Source organism: Schistocerca cancellata, chromosome 6, assembly GCF_023864275.1.
Source record: "Schistocerca cancellata isolate TAMUIC-IGC-003103 chromosome 6, iqSchCanc2.1, whole genome shotgun sequence".
In the NCBI taxonomy this organism is placed as follows: domain Eukaryota; kingdom Metazoa; phylum Arthropoda; class Insecta; order Orthoptera; family Acrididae; genus Schistocerca; species Schistocerca cancellata.
Window position 1 is genome coordinate 93,415,473 of NC_064631.1, and position 17,487 is coordinate 93,432,959.

General features: G+C 44.2%; 1 protein-coding gene across 11 annotated transcripts in view; it reads right to left on the reverse strand.

The window, feature by feature from the left end:
- Nucleotides 1–17,487, reverse strand: part of LOC126088583 (titin) — a 1,213,778-nt gene that overhangs the window by 792,366 nt on the left and 403,925 nt on the right. The window lies entirely within an intron of this gene.

The following is a 17,487-nucleotide window of genomic DNA, read 5'->3' on the forward strand; positions in this document are numbered from 1 at the left end:
GAGAGAGCCGACCGCCGCTGTCACAACAGATGCTGCCGTGGCCGCCGTTCCACTGCGGACCGCCGCCTCGCTTCTGCTAACGCCGAGGATAACCACACAAAAAAGTCAGAGCGCATTTCCTTTGGCTGCGAAGGTTATTTAACTGCTTACATGATACTCTTAATAGAGATAATAACAATAATACTAATGTCGAAATAAGACTATGGCATATCAAAAAGAATAAAAAAAAAGTGTCAAATAGCAACTGTATTGTCCACACCCAAAAAAATCAAATATATACAAATGAATACACCTCTCCATCCTCCAAAACCAATCCCTAAACCAGCTCTCTCAAGTTTCTCTGAGAGCAAGGCACACTCGATATCCCAAGCCCTCAGGATCCTCATCACTTGAAAACTGCGCTCCTTTCAGTTTCGTTTTCACCTGCGGGAACAGTGCAAAGTCACAAGGAAGAAGGTCTGGGCCGTAACGAGGATGCTCAAGAAGTTTCAGTCGTGTGCCCCGCAAATACGTTTGGCATGGTGAACTGGAGCTTTTTCGTGGTGGACGTTCTTGACTTCGGTCGCAGGTTCTTCAAAGACTGGATGACTTTGGGCGGGCGCTGCTCAGTATACCGCTTAGCTGTTCAATGTACGCTCGACAATTCCACTCTCTCTCTCTCTCTCTCTCTCTCTCTCTCTATATATATATATATATATATATATATATATATATATATATATATATGCTACGGTTTTCATCATTACTGATCGGGATTCGTCACCTGTCACGACGTTATTCTCATACTGAGATTGTACCTTAGAAAAGTTCTTCAACATCTTCCGGCACCAAGTCACACGTCATATCTCATCTGTTCTTCCGTCAGTCTACGCGGCACCCAGAGACAACAAGGTTTCTTTACTTGCAAATGATCACGCCGAATCGAAAGAATTGCTGGTGCATTTAGCCCTAACGTATCCTCTGCTTAGCCGCGCGGGATTAGCCGAGTGGTCTGGGGCGGTTTCCCAGATCCCAAAACACAGCAACAATCAGCCTTTTGCGACTTATTGTTGCGTCGCCAGTACCCTTTGTAGTAACGCGATGAATTAAGCAAACAGTTCACTACGTTGAGTGCAAAGCACAGTAAAGACCCTCATTCGGGCCTTAGTGGGCCTATCGGGTCCGACCGACAGCCGTGTCATCCCCTGCTAGTGTCGTATTGGGTACAGTATGGAGTGACGCGGGGTCAGCACACCGTAATGTCGGCCAGTATGGGCTTTCTTGATCTTGGAGCCACTACTATCCAGTCAAGTAGCTCCTCAATTAGCACCACGAAGCTGAGTGCATCCAGTTCGAGTCCTCCCACCGAGAAAAATCCCTGGCATTACCAGGAGTCGAAACAGGATCCTCTGCGTAACACCCACACACCTGACCACTCAGTTACGGAGGCAAGAGCAAATTTAGCGAAACCTGTAAACCCTCACGTGGCGTACATCATAAGGAAAAATGAAATGAGCGTATGGCATCATTGGCCGGGAGGCTCCATCCGGGGAAATTCGGCCGCCAAGTGCAAGCCTTATTTCAGTCGACGCCACATTCGCAACTTGCGCCCCAGTGATGAGGTTGAATTGATGATGAGGACAACACAACATCCAGTCCCCGAGCGGAGAAAATATACAACCCGGCCGGGAATCGAACCCGGGCCCTCTTGCATAGGAGGCGAGCTCGTTACCACCATTTTTATTTTATTTTTTTCCATTTTGTTCGAGATAGTTCGTTGCCTTTGATCTGGGCGGACGTCACAAGACATCCGCTCAAGTTGATCGTTGATACCTTCACTCAAGTTTTTTAATTACAGAAAGCACGCAGCCCTCTGACCGAACACGCTGAGTTACCGTGCCGGTTGCTTAACACCCAGCTACACAGGCGGACACATCACAAGCAAAATTTATCGGAAAAGATGAAAACCATCTTGGCGTAAAGTGCAACTAACGTGCTGACAATCTTGCCAAAACACAGGAATATTTTTCCCCTACATAATTTTCCCTTCCACAATGCGACTACCTGTGAGCTGTGCTCGATAAGAGGACATACTCATGTTGGTCTGAGGTCTCAAATCAGATGTGATAATTGTGGTGTCACCGCCAGACACCACACTTGCTAGGTGGTAGCTTTTAAATCGGCCGCGGTCCGCTAGTATACGACGGACCCGCGTGTCGCCACTGTCAGTGATGGCAGACCGAGCGCCGCCACACGGCAGGTCAAGAGAGACGTACTAGCACTCGCCCCAGTTGGACAGCAGACTTTGCTAGCGATGCTACATTGACAAATACGCTCTCATTTGCCGAGACGATAGTTAGCATAGCCTTCAGCTACGTCATTTGCTACGACCTAGCCAGGCGCCATAGCATTTGATAATTAATATTGTGAAGCCTGTACAGTAACGAGAGATGTTCACCAATTGTGGATTAAAGTTAAGTATTCTACCAGTTACTCTTGTTTTGCTAGTCTTATTTCCCTGACCTGTTCCAGACCTCACGCCAGTCTGCGTGAGCTTAATCGCGTGCCTTTCGGCTTCCTCCAAACTCCGTGAATTGGCTCCTGCCAATTCAAAACAATAATAAAGGCGTAATTAATTAAACATTTAGCTCCAGCTCCAGTTGGTTAATAAAACCGTCAGATGCGACCTTGGTCCACAAACATACTTCCGTACAAAGTCTCGGCTTCCAGCACATTTCAGAGGTAATTGCTGCACAACAATTTTGATGAATGTTCAGTCGCCGCCTTCGACTTGTTCCTCACAGTTTGTACGCACTGAGCATTCGAATGAATTGTTCAGTAAATTTAAAACTATATAAAAGCAATTAATACATAGTATTCTGTCACATCTACAACTATGCGGCATGGTGGCATCTATTGTAAGCTAGTCCTGTCACAGCACCCCGCCGGCCGCGGTGGCCGTGGGGCTCTAGGCGCTGCAGTCCGGAACCGCAGGACTGCTACGGTCGCAGGTTCGAATCTTGCCTCGGGCATGGATGTGTGTGATGTCCTTAGGTTAGTTAGGTTTAAGTAGTTCTAAGTTCTAGGGGACTGATGACCTAAGATGTTAAGTCCCATAGTGCTCAGAACCATTTGAACCATTTTTGAACAGCACCCCGCTCTCAGTTGAGCATCAATATTGAGATTGAAATCGTGAGATACAATATTATGCATTAACCTCTTGTGTAAAACGTAAAGTTGAGTGTAAATGAGTATGAGAGGTTTACTCTTAACGTCGTCTATAAGTTGTACTTTTGTATGACAGTTGTGATGTTTTTGGCAGATGTTCCGGTGGTAGTTATGTCCGAAACGCGTAAAGAAATGAATTTCGATAAGTGGAGCATTGTTATTAGCAGTCAAGTAAAGGGATGACAAAAATACGTGCTACGTATTTACATAAGGGTCGCACACCTGCTGTAACTTTAACACCTTGTACGTAGTGACGTCTGTTGTCTATAAACCTGCTTTCTGCTTAAGAGAATGGAAGAACGATCTACATCTACATCTACATGGATACTCTGCAAGTCACATTTAAGTGCCTGGCAGAGGCAGGAATGAAGGAATGAAACGAGAATGTCAACATCACGGGCATTTGGCACTGTGCTATTCCAAATCACGAATAACACCATCCTAGGTACAGCTGTCACCAAACCGACGGTTGGTTTGAATGCAGTGATGTACAGGATACGACCCTTTTGGAGTAGATGTGCCCTTCCTTCCTCCAACCACCGAAATGCCTTACTGCCTCAGCCAAACCATTATAGGGGGCCCTTCAGCCTAACATGGACTCTCAATAACAGTGCTACTCGAAATTTTTCACATACCGAAGTCAGTGCAAGCTACAACTGACAGAACAAAATCCTACAACCGACTGCGGATAGAATCCCGAACTCTCAGATTTGGCACTTACCCACAGAGCTCTCTTTTTTATTACATTTTTCTCCCCCATACCTTTCATCCTGTCGCCATCTTTTTACTTCTTGTAGTGGCATTCCGTCACTTAATATACTTAAAGTAAAATCTTATGTTTCTTAAAAACCAGAGTTTTTTTTCTTTCTAAAAACCTAAAACCTTTTTCACGTAGTCTTGCTTCTTGATGATATTTAAAATGTTGCATGTTTATAATGCCCCATTCCTACTTCCTTAGAACTAAAGATCTTTTTAGTCTTGCTTCTGCATGAAAGGAAACTACACGTGAAAGAACCACAACTTGGCTTCATTGGCATGTTTTCTAAAATAACTGACCATAAATATTTAACGAGGAAAATATAATATTAATGTGTTTTATTTCGAAACGTGATTGTTTGGACCAAAGTAAGAAAAAAACTTTGCCGTGAACATCGGCTCTAAAATGCATGCATTAAGAGCTATGAGCACTTGTTCAGTGGCCGGCCAGTGTGGACGAGCGGTTCTAGGCGCTACAGTCTGGAACCGCGCGACCGCTATGGTCGCAGGTGTGAATCCTGCCTCGGGCATGGATGTGTGTGATGTCCTTAGGTTAGTTAGGTTTAAGTAGTTCTAAGTTCTAGGGGACTGATGACCTCAGCTGTTAAGACCCATAGTGCTCAGAGCCATTTTGAACTTGATCAGTGGAAGAGACGCGTTTCATTTACAGCCAGTGTTTAGCGGACATTTTTTCTTGTTTTGGTCCATATTCCACTTCTCAAAATATGGATGCAGTGAGCTTGCAACAGAAGAGATGTGTTTCACAGCAGCGAAGATGAACAAACAAGTGCTCATTGATCTTACGATCTGCGTGTTAGAACCCATGTTTCCTGGACATTTCTCTCTTGATTTTGTCCATACTACCACCTTTCAAAACATGGAGTACTTTTTATAATACCCTGTGTATCTCTATTGTGCGAACTTGAGCTATAGTTTAGCCGCTATCTTCCAACACAGCTCTGAAAAATAACCCTGAAAGTTTCTCTCTCTCTCTCTCTCTCTCTCTCTCTCTCTCTCTGTGCGTGTGTGTGTGTGTGTGTGTGTGTGATAAGTCATGTTTTGCTATTTTGCTACATTTTGGCCGGCCGCGGTGGTCGTGCGGTTCCAGGCGCTTCAGTCCGGAGCCGCGGGACTGCTACGGTCGCAGGTTCGAATCCTGCCTCGGGCATGGATGTGTGTGTGATGTCCATAGGTTAGTCAGGTTTAAGTAGTTCTAAGTTCTAGGGGACTGATGACCTAAGATATTAAGTCCCATAGTGCTCAGAGCCATTTGAACCATTTTTTTGCTACATTTTTGGAATAGTTTGTCATCTGGTTGCAAACATCCATTATGGATATACGACTTCAAGTGGCGTCCAGATCCAGATACGAAATAATTAGTCACACTCCCATCCTGATATCAAGCGGAAGAAGATTTTTACTACTAGTGGGTGCTAACAGTACAAAGCACATTTAAAATTAAAGCCTTCTCAGAACTGCGATTACTGTTCGGATGAACAGGACGTCTAGCATTTTTAATTGTGATTGCAAAATAATACCTACCAAAAACAAAAATTTGGAAAATAATTATAAGTTTTTGTTATTTTTTACCCCTGTTTCTTGGTTCTACGTTAATACACAAACGTTTAATTGCATTTGTAAAGGGATATTTTGATAGTAGTTTCTCGATTTGCTTTTTTACCGTTTCTGTCCACTCACGTGCCGTAAATTTTCGTCGTAGAAAAGTTATTCACAAGCGCACTGTAGCTGTACGTCAGAAGAAAACAAAATATCTTGATAACTGGCTATTGCATTACAAGAAACTGCAATAAAAAACCTTAACCAAACTACGGGCAGAAAAAAGCCGCAATAATAAAATGTCTGTGATGTAGCTAGTTTATCTAAGATTGGAAATTGTACATGCACTAGGCAAGTGGCTAGTCCAACTGTCAGCTCTCTCTTTTAATGCTGTACACGAAAACAGAAAAACTACCCATACAATTCCTTCGTAAGAGCTGGAGAAACAGAAGTAGATGTAATACTGTATTCAGTTTGTTTCAGTACTTTGTTCCAAAAATAGTGGCCAAATACTGTAAAAGTGTTTAATATTCAGGTGTCAATTTTTACACTAAAGCAGCCGGCAAACAAAATGCTTGACAAGAATACTTCTTCCCGTAGGTGAATATCAAAGGAAAGCTGAAGTTCTACCATGATTTTAGTCACACTGATACATTACTTTTCTCTGTATGAATGCATGGTTTCACGGTGATGTTAGCTAACGCACAAAGTTTTCTCGAGCTTCAAGCTGCAGCCGAAAATGCGTTCTTTAGCAGTCAGTACTTCATGACTTCGAAGAATCTTTTATTCTGGATTATGAGGGTTTATAACAGTTTTTTCCCACTGGCAAACATTTACTCTCCTTCAGATTACACAAGACACAAAAGGACTGTCAGCACTTCAATAGAACTGGGTTTTTACGCGCCGGACAGCAACAGTCGAATAACGCTCTTTACAAAGGCGAGCGGAGACGAGAAAGAGGGGACAGCAGCAGACGCTCCGTCTAAAAAAAAAATTATGTGGGGACTGATGTGACGCATTACCCGAAAACTTTCTAACGAGCACGAACGACGCTCTGTCCCCCGGGCAACCGCTAACATGCAGTAAAATAGCCTTACATAACAAGGCAGAGAGACATTTTTCTATCGAATAAACTTCAAAAGTTACAGACTTAACGGAACTCCGTGACAGCGAGCGAACACGATAGCGCAGTTGTCTATAGACTTGACTAGCATTCAGGAGGGTTTTCGATTTGCTGTGCCATCCTTGTCCTATCTGCAGTTCAGCTTCATCTCTCGTGAGCTCGTTGTTCAGTACGACAGAACCAAATCTTTCTTACATTTCATGAGTTCGATGATCAAAGGAAACATGTAGAAATAATACCAACACAAAACACAGATTACAAAAGAAAAATCGGTGAATGTGTTGGTATCTAGCACATTGTCTACGACAAATGAAACATGCTGAGTCATAATATGCACGTTATTTGTCTCTATTAGCCATCATTCAACATATATGTGACAACCATACACACAGTGTACGACAACTAAGACCGACCACATCAAATATATCTAGAACAAGACAATATATAGAAGAAGATTTTTGACTAAGTTACAGCGGATACGGTGGCGAATTTCATGAAGTACTCAAGCACAGGAGGTGAGACGCCGAAAACACAACACATTGACGTATCTAATAGGGTATAGAAATGCCGTTGGTTTTCACAACAGCTTTCAGCTCTCTCGGGATGGATAAATGTAGGTCCTGTATCGTTTTCAAGTGGATCTTATATCTTTCTTCCTGCATAATAGTGGCAAGTTCAGGCAATGATGATGGAGGTTGACAGCAATTACGCAACCTTCTCTCCAAAAGTAGACCATAAAGGCTCAGTAATATTGACATCTGGTGACAGTGGTGGTCAGGAGAGATGTGATAGTTCATCCTCGTTCTCACAAAACCCGTCCTGAACGATATCATTAAATTTATATTCATGTTTATTTGTGCGGTTGTTATTTTCTGTATTTCTGCGGTTGTTATTTTCTTTCATTGGTAATTTCTTTGACCCTAGAAAATATCGTTCATTGTATTCTGATTTGAACGATCTTATCTTACACGTTTTTACACCTACAGTACATGTGTATACCGCGTAAGTCACTGCACACTACGTGGAGAAAGATGCTTCCTGTTCTATCGCTCTCAAACATAGGATGAGGAGAAAGTGCGGTGAGTATCCGTCCGTGCGAATATTCAATCTAAACAGTTTCCAGAAAAGTTGCAAAAGAAATTACTCCCACTAAACTATTGGTCTGGAGTAAAATAGAACTGCATTTCTATGGTGTTTGCACTGTCTGTTATTATTAACACAGTTAAAATCTTCTTTATATATTCTACAGAAGTCGTTGCATCTTGCAGATGGTCCTGATAGCCAATCTGCCAGAAGCGTTGTGTCATGATACCTACATCAACAACAACAATTTTCAACAGAATTCTCAAATACAAGAAAAAGTACGTTAAAGTAAGGAAAGTTTTAAGAGAATTCTTTACGAACAGAGACTCAGATTCGGCTACTTATTAACTTACGTTTCTCTGTTTCTGGCCGTGGCGATCTAGCATGATGCTCCACAAATAAGTATGGGGGACCTTTCAACCGGGTAAAAGCGGCCGAGGCGGTGGACCCAACAACCTCCCCTTCCTATTGTCGCGCCGATGAAAGACTGCAGTCTATTGCAGTCAGCCAGAGAGTCGTCTCACTGGCTTGCGTCACTTTATGTTTATCTTTTTAACTGACAGCGTTCTCTATAGCCTTCTTGTTAATTTTTTCTTCGTCCTGCAGTAACTGAGAGTTTCGGATCACTTTCCATTCCGCAGAGTTATCGAACGACGAATACTCGTTTGTTTGTTGTTGCTTTATGGCGCAAAACAGCTGATATCTTAAAGCGCTCGTGTCAGAACTTAAAATGGTCAATTACCGAGTGAACTGCAAGTCGATAAAACTCGGAGCCTAATCGACCGGACTAGAGAGATACCTAAAAACCATCACTTCACTTTGAGGAGTTTGCTCAAACGGTTGAAAATTAAATTTTCCTCGCCATATTACTACGACGAATAAAATGCAAAACGCAATCTACAGCTAGTGCAGTATCTGCTAAAATATCTGATAATTCAGGTGGCAAACACACTTTAAAACGTACCGGTTATAAAATCGGCGTTTGGTCTGAAAATGGCGCATTGTCAATGTTTGGTTGCAATGAGCGTACACAGATCGAGTGAGATGGCGCAGTGGTTAGCACAACTGACTTGTATTCGGGAGGACGACTGTTCAAATCCGCGTCCGACCATCCAGATTTAGGCTTTCCGCGATTTCCCTAAACTGCTCAAGGCAGATGGTGGGATGGTTCCATTGAAAGGTCACGGCCGATTTCCTTCCCCTTCCTTCAACAATCCTAGCTTGTGGTCCGTTTCTAATGACCTTGTTGTCTTCGGAACGTTAAACCCACCGAGCGAGGTGGTGCAGTGGTTAGACACTGGACTCGCATTCGGGAGGACGACGGTTCAATCCCGCGTCCGGCCATCCTGATTTAGGTTTTCCGTGATTTCCCTAAGTCACTCCAGGCAAATGCCAGGATGGTTCCTCTGAAAGGGCACGGCCGTCTTCCTTCCCCATCCTTCCCTAATCCGATGAGACCGATGACCTCGCTGTCTGGTCTCCTTCCCCCAAAAACCAACAACAACGTTAAACCCAATTTTCCTTCCTTCTTCAGTAAGCACAGAGCGATGTGGGATCTCCACTTAACAAATAACGGAGACTATAACGGCAGTGTCCAATACGCAGCCTATCTAAAAGTATCTCCTCGCGACGAGAGAGGCGAGGGGAAGTCGTCCAAGCCGTTAGGAGGTGTTTAATTTTCCGGAGTTTGTTCCCATATAGAGATCAGTGTTCATGGCAGAGCGACAAGTGTTCCGACGTACGGCAACAAGGAGATCACCTGACGGCACAGTATAGCTAAAAGGCCTAGGTGGTCGGACTGCAGCCTTGGCAGCAACATCGTCAGCTTGATCTCCCGACACACCGAAGTAACCAGGGACCCACACAAAAATCTTGTTGGCTGCATCATCAGCGAGCGAGTGTAGGCATTCTGGATTCTTTGTACTAAGAGGTGGTACGTGTATAGTACACAACTCTGGAGGCCACTAAGTGAATCGCAACATAATACACAATTGAGTAGCCTGTGTCGTCGGGTGGACTGGCTGGCCTGATAGAGGATGGAAAGCTCTGTAGTAAAAATCGAGCACTATTCTAGAAGACTGTATCTAAAATGTCTGTTGACAAAGGCGCATCCGTCACCACGGTCGGTCTTCGAGCCATCAGTGTAGACGAAGGTGCTGCCTCCAAGTAGCATGTAAAGTTCGAGAAACTTACAGCGATAGGTCGAATCTAGAGTAGTCCATTTGGGAAGCGAACTAAGTCCAAGATGAACGCGGATCTCTGCACGAAACCAAGCAAGGCGGTGAAGGGCTCTCACCCATTGGGAACGTGACAGGTAACGTAAGGTTAAGCTTCCGAAGCACTATACGGAAGAGTACTCCGGGAGGCGACAAAGAAGCTGCGCTCACCCCGTATTGGCGGTCAAGGGAGTCATCAAAAAGGACACACAGGATGGATGGTTGGGCATATAGAGAGACGTCACGATTATTTGCAGAGGAAAACATTATGCCGGTATGACAGCGGTAACTCGGCAGCATCTGCATGGAGACTCATAACTCATGCAGTATAGAAAGCTCCAGTGGCCAAACGTAAGCCTCGATGGTGGATGGTGTTGAGGGGGCGTAAAATAGACGATCATGCGGATGAGTAAACGAGACACCCCGAGGTGTAGCGCCGTATACCGATCCTGCCTTGGAGGCGGTTAAGTGGGATATGTGTCTCAGAGCTGGATAGTGACAGATGGTGACGCGAGACTGGACGCGCACGTAGTTTATGTACCAGCCGATAGAGGACAGTATTGGATAGGGGACTGTGATTTATTTTCGATTGTGCCCACTAGAGTGCACTAAAGTAATAGAATGTTTTTCATAAACTGTTCTAGTATTTTCATAAAGTGTTATTATGTCTTTTCGTGTATGTAAAATGTTAGAAATGTGTTTTAGCAGTATGAATGATGCATGAGTGTGATTTAAGGTTAATATGAAGATAATTGTTTACCGAGCTATGTAAAAAAACTTCAGCATATTAGATAATTACGTCGGTAAAAAGTGCAATCGTTAGGTTTACTATTTTGCGATTGGTTATTGATGAAAAGCGCGGACTTACGCGGGAGAATGTTGTTTTGCTATTGGCTGTTGAGTAAACTGACCAATGGTAAAGCAATATTCTTCGTGCGCCTTTCTCTGCTGTTAGAGAAGACAGAGTATTCTAGAAAGGACTCGGAGCCTAGCCACAGTTCGGACGTGTGTAGTAGTAGTTCCGATGGAAATGGTAAATTGCCGGATCTAACACTGTTTCATACATCAAAAGTATTGTAAAGTGACGGCATAATTATTCCGATGAGTGTGTAGAAATGTAGGAATTTTTAAGTTAATTTTGTGACGAGAAAAGACATAAATTCCGCGTGGCGTATTGAGCAGGTCGTTGGCTAAAAACTGTGACTGCATTAGGTACCGACAGGCCTAATATTTGTCCAGCATTCTCAAACAAAAACAATACGTATTTTTGTATCTATTACGTTTTCGGGAAATGCAGCACTATAAACTTGCTAACGTGAGTGAAAGAGATTGTGAGTGACTGTGTTAAGACTAGCAGGGACTTGGCAGTGATACTTGTTCACCAAAGTTTCAGAATATATTAATTAAGGACAAAATTTCCAACCTTTCATTTAGTGTGAAAACTTTCTCCCGAAACGTAGATTAGTGACTTTAATTGCAGCCTGGTTCACGTCGAAGTACAGTAGGTTTCGCTCGGCTTCCCTACTGATGATATGCTGAGACAATGTTCACAGGTAGGTGCAGGTACATCGTAAGCGGAGGGAAGGAACCGCGCCGCCGCAACCCCAAGTCCATTTTTGATCGGACAAGGGGGTTGTTGTAAATGGAGGAGGATTTTGCGATCCGCTCCCTTTGAAGTATCGTTTAAAACACATAGGGTATTTAGAGATCGGGTACAGCGCGCTGCCAGATACATGTTGGAGGACTAACAGACGAATATTCGTTGCTACCAGAGTGGCTCGATAAAAGGGTAATAGCAGCATCTCGCCATCTTACGAGTACTCCTCGACTATTCGGCGAGCACTTTCTCTGGGCTCGTCTATGCATGTGTCTGGCGTCGTCTTGAGGTGACATGCGTGTTGCGAGGCTAATACACAAACGTAATAACCGTAGGCGACTGTACACGACAGTGCGTCATTTAATTTCCACGGCAGTGAGATTCCAATGAGGTGACAATGGACGGCGAGGATGAGCTTTTCACTCTGCAGCGGAGTGTGCGCTGATATGAAACTTCCTGGCAGATTAAAACTGTGTGCCGGACCGAGACTCGAACTCGGGATCTTTGCCTTTCACCGGCAAGTGCTCTACCATCTGAGCTAGCCAAGCACGACTCACGTCCCGTCCTCACAGCTTTACTTCTGCCAGTATCTCGTCTCCTACCTTCCAAACTTTACAGAAGCTCTCCTGCACGCCAGGAGTACACAGCGAAATACAGGGTGTTTCAAAAATGACCGGTATATTTGAAACGGCAATAAAAACTAAACGAGCAGCGATAGAAATACACCGTTTGTTGCAATATGCTTGGGACAACAGTACATTTTCAGGCAGACAAACTTTCGAAATTACAGTAGTTACAATTGTCAACAACAGATGGCGCTGCGGTCTGGGAAACTCTATAGTACGATATTTTCCACATATCCACCATGCGTAGCAATAATATGGCGTAGCCTCTGAATGAAATTACCCGAAACCTTTGACAACGTGTCTGGCGGAATGGCTTCACATGCAGATGAGATGTACTGCTTCAGCTGTTCAATTGTTTCTGGATTCTGGCGGTACACCTGGTCTTTCAAGTGTCCCCACAGAAAGAAGTCACAGGGGTTCATGTCTGGCGAATAGGGAGGCCAATCCACGCCGCCTCCTGTATGTTTCGGATAGCCCAAAGCAATCACACGATCATCGAAATATTCATTCAGGAAATTAAAGACGTCGGCCGTGCGATGTGGCCGGGACCATCTTGCATAAACCACGAGGTGTTCGCAGTGTCGTCTAAGGCAGTTTGTACCGCCACAAATTCACGAAGAACGTCCAGATAGCGTGATGCAGTAATCGTTTCGGATCTGAAAAATGGGCCAGGTAAAAATAAGCTTCGTCAGTAAACCAAATGCTGCCCACATGCATATCGCCGCCATCAATCCTGTGCACTATATCGTTAGCGAATGTCTCTCGTGCAGCAATGGTAGCGGCGCTGAGGGGTTGCCGGATTTGAATTTTGTATGGATAGAGGTGTAAACTCTGGCGCATGAGACGATACGTGGACGTTGGCGTCTTTTGGACCGCAGCTGCAACACGGCGAACGGAAACCCGAGGCCGCTGTTGGATCACCTGCTGCACTAGCTGCGCGTTGCCCTCTGTGGTTGCCGTACGCGGTCGCCCTACCTTTCCAGCACGTACATCCGTCACGTTCCCAGTCCGTTGAAATTTTTCAAACAGATCCTTTATTGTATCGTTTTTCGGTCCTTTGGTTACATTAAACCTCCGTTGAAAACTTCGTCTTGTTGCAACAACACTGTGTTATAGGCGGTGGAATTCCAACACCAGAAAAATCTTCTGTTCTAAGGAATAAACCATGTTGTCTACAGCACACTTGCACGTTGTGAACAGCACACGCTTACAGCAGAAAGACGACGTATAGAAAGGCGCACCCACAGACTGCGTTGTCTTTCACATCACTTGCAGCGCCATCTGTTGTTGAAAATTGTAACTACTGTAATTTCGAAAGTTTGTCCGCCTGAAAATGTACTGTTGTCCCAAGCATATTGCAACAAACGGTGTAGTTCTATCGCTGCTCGTTTAGTTTTTATTGCCGTTTCAAATATACCGGTCATTTTTGAAACACCCTGTATCTGCTTCCCTGGACTTACGATGAACATAGCATAGTCACAAGACAGGTGGCTTAAAAATGTCTGTAGTACGGGTGTGAGGAAGTACCACATAAGCAGGAGCAGAGTTCAGGGTTGCAGCAGCAGGTCGCTCTTCGCTCTTTTGAGAAGCAGTGGCTATCGGTCCAGAGGTGGGGCACGGCCGTAAGTCGGTATGGGCGCTGAGGGAGCGGTAATAGCCGGGGGCAGCGGCTGTTACGAGCAAATAGCTCGCCCGTAACGGATGGGGGCGCCCGCAGAGGCGCACGCTCATCCGTCAAAACGCGAGCGATATATGGCGCGTGCGCCCGATACACCGCGCCGCCACATACGCGTCCGGGGTAATCCCTGCCGCACTTATCGAATCCTTTCTGTCTCTGCTCGCCCTAAGATAAATACCTAGGTGGCAACTTTATGCCCGGTCGGCACATTACACTTCTTTTTATTTGACAGGAATGGCTTCCTGGCACGCGACTCGACTGCGAACAGTCTGACAACTTTTGGCACAGTTCATCGCAGAGATGCCAGAGCGGACTGATGGTAGAAGTGACCTACAAATCACAAAATCCATTCGAAGCGTATTCCAGGGGGGTGGAGGGTGGAGAGAGGAAAGAGAATACTTACCACTTCGTAACACAGTTCCCAAACAAAACTGTTCCGGTATTGTTACTGATCATCTCAACATGAATGTGAAATGCTCTAATGGCTCGCCTATAAATTACAAGTTCAAGAAGGATAAAAGTAGCAACTCCTTAGCACGGAAGACTTTGAAACCGTTCATTATGCAGGGAAATAGTCTAACTTTACAGATCGTGTAACAGCACATTATCACCATTTCACGGAAATAAAAATGGGTCCTAAACACAATAACACCCAACAATAAAAACTGACAATTGTAGGAAATTATTGTCCGCCCCCGGTAGCTGAGTGGTCAGCGAGTCAGAATGTCAATCCTAAGGGCCCGGGTTCAATTCCCGGCTGGGTCAGAGATTCTCTCCGCTCAGGGACTGGGTGTTGTGTTGTCCTAATCATTATCATTTCATCTCTATCGACGCGCAAGTCGCCCAAGTGGCCTCAGATCGAAAGACTTCCATTCGGCGAACGGTCTACCCGACGGGAGGCCCTAGTCACACGACATTTTTAGGAAATTAATGGTTCAAATGGCTCTAAGCACTATGGGACTTCACATCAGTCCCCTAGAACTTAGAACTACTTAAACCTGACTAACCTAAGGAAATCACACACATCCATGCCTGAGGCAGGATTCGAACCTGCGACCGTAGCGGCAGCGCGGCTCCAGACTGTAGCGCCTAGAACCGCTCGGCCACTCCGGCCGGCCGACTGACGTCGTTGACGGAGCCAGAACCTCACCTCTGCTTGCACCGCTTCATCGCTATCAAAGTGAAGTCCCCTAAGGGGTTCTTTAAGTTTTGGAAACATGTGAAAACCGGATGGAGCCAAGTCGAGACTGTATGGAGGATAATCGATGACTGTGAACCCAAGGCGTCGGATAGTTATGTTATCCACCGCCATGTTACACAATACAACCCGGAGGTCTCTAGCGGCAGAGGGCTGCAAATACGTAGAAATGAACGATAAAGATGTAGAATGTTAACAACGTTTGTTTTACTTCAAAAGCGTTAAGGGTTTTCACATAAAAAATTCGGAGACATTACTTGTCAGCACGCCCTCTTAAACAACCACATTAGCAGAATTAAAACAGAGCCATTCGTAAAAATCACTGGTAACACTCTGCAAAACAAGGTTGTGCCACAACTGAAGAAGGGACACACATGTTAGTAGTCACTGAGGAATGAAGAGTGGTGGTGCAGTGGTTACTACTATGGACTTGCACTGGGAACGAGGGCCGTTCAAATTAAGGTTCGGCTGTAGTGACAGAGGTAGCCTTTCAAAAGCCACGGCTCATTTCCTTCCCTATCGTTCCAAAATTCTGATTAGTTCTCTCTCTCTAACGGCTTCGGCACCAATGCGTTGTTCAGCCCTAATTTTCCTTCGTTTACTACAGCGGAATGACGAAAAGTTACATAAATTTTGTGAAGTGTTTTGTACAATAACAGCAAATGAAACCAATAGGAAAAGACACTTCAGTAGAAGCCAACAATTTTTGTTCATAAAAGGCCAAAAATGTTACAAAAACTCATCGAAAAAATACAGCAACATTTATTTTGTTACATTTCCATGGGTAGTTATAAACAATCAATAAAGAAAAAAGTCTCAAAAATTATTTAAACGCAATCATTTCCTACAAAAAAATTCACAATAAAATTGTAAATGCCCAAGACTTTTTAATTTCTTAACTTTGAATTTTCTATAAAGTGTGTGACGCGGATATTAGGCCACATTGTGTACTCAAAATAACATTAAAAAAGCGATTTAATTTACGATGACACGCTGTAATATGAAAGACTCCACACGAACATTCAGCTCATAATCTTTTAAATGAAACTGTCTAAAGAAGTTTTCAGTTTCCGGCTATTTAACCGAAAGTAACGCAGCGTATGTTCAAATGTCACATGTAGCATCTTTTGCAAATATAATGAGTAGCAGCTTCCAGTAAAAACATGTGCATTTTGAATTATCCGTGGTTTCGGCAATCCTTGCAGTTTTAGGCCTGCATTAACCCGGATAATGGAGAGCTTACTCTATTACCTTAACTAATGAATTACTTTCCTAATGAATTACTTTCGCTAATTTCCGTCTCTCTCTCTCTCTCTCTGTCTCTCTCTCTCTCTCTCTCTTTCTCTCTCTCTCTGCTCGAGAACACACGGAAAAACGTTACACATATTTTTGTGCGTGTTATTTAATGCCTTAATTGCTAAACAAAATATCACACTTCAATTTAACTAAATGTAAATGAGTTTCGGTGAAACAATTACATTAAAATTTCCATCCCTGCGAGTGTCCGACTACTAGGACTGCTGTGTGTGAAACTGTTGTGACTTATCACTTACGCACGGTGACTTACCATCTTTACCGATTCTGTTTCGTCTTTTGCAGTTAGGCTTACAAATTCTTAACGTTCGTCAGCTGGTGTGCGCTACGAATGTAGAACTTTAGGCAGTTAGGAAGTGATTATCATGTATGATAGCGTGCGTTTGAATTCTAGTGTGCGTTACAATCATAAGTTTGACCATATCTGTGCCTTAAACACCCATTTAGAATTGTTGAGACCAGACAAGCTATGTGACCGCTGCAGGCTATGTCTACTTCATCGGCTTCTCAGTGTATCCTATCTCTCCCTCTTTCACTGCATCGTGTGCCCGTTACTGCCACCGTTGTACAGTTTAATTCCAACGGCTTCAGATTTTTCTTCACACATTGGTATGCAAAACTTAAGGAGGAAAGTAAGTTTCCGCAGATGTGTCACTGCCAAGTAACATAGCTCGATGAAATTTGTATCATACATAGAAAGAACTGCCATAGTATAGTACAGAAAGTAACTGAAACAAATATGAATGATGCAAACAGAAATGACACTTTTGTTCAAAGACAAGAATACACTGAAGTTACCAGGATACGTGATGATCCCCTGGCCATTACAAAAGGCGGCGCATTGTACTTAATAGGGTCTGTGATCACCACGATCAGCAATGGATCCTCCGCAACATGTCCACGTGGTGGCCATGAAGATGATAACAGTTCTTGTTGTAGGGTGCTCCATTTCTCAGCCGGCCTCTGTGGCCGAGCGGTTCTAGCCGCGCTACAGTCCGGAACCGCGCTGCTGCTACCGTCGCAGGCTCGAATCCTGCCTCGGGCATGGATATGTGTGATGTCCTTAAGTTAGTTACGTTTAAGTAGTTCTACGTCTAGGGGACTGATGACCTCAGATGTTGGTCCCATAGTG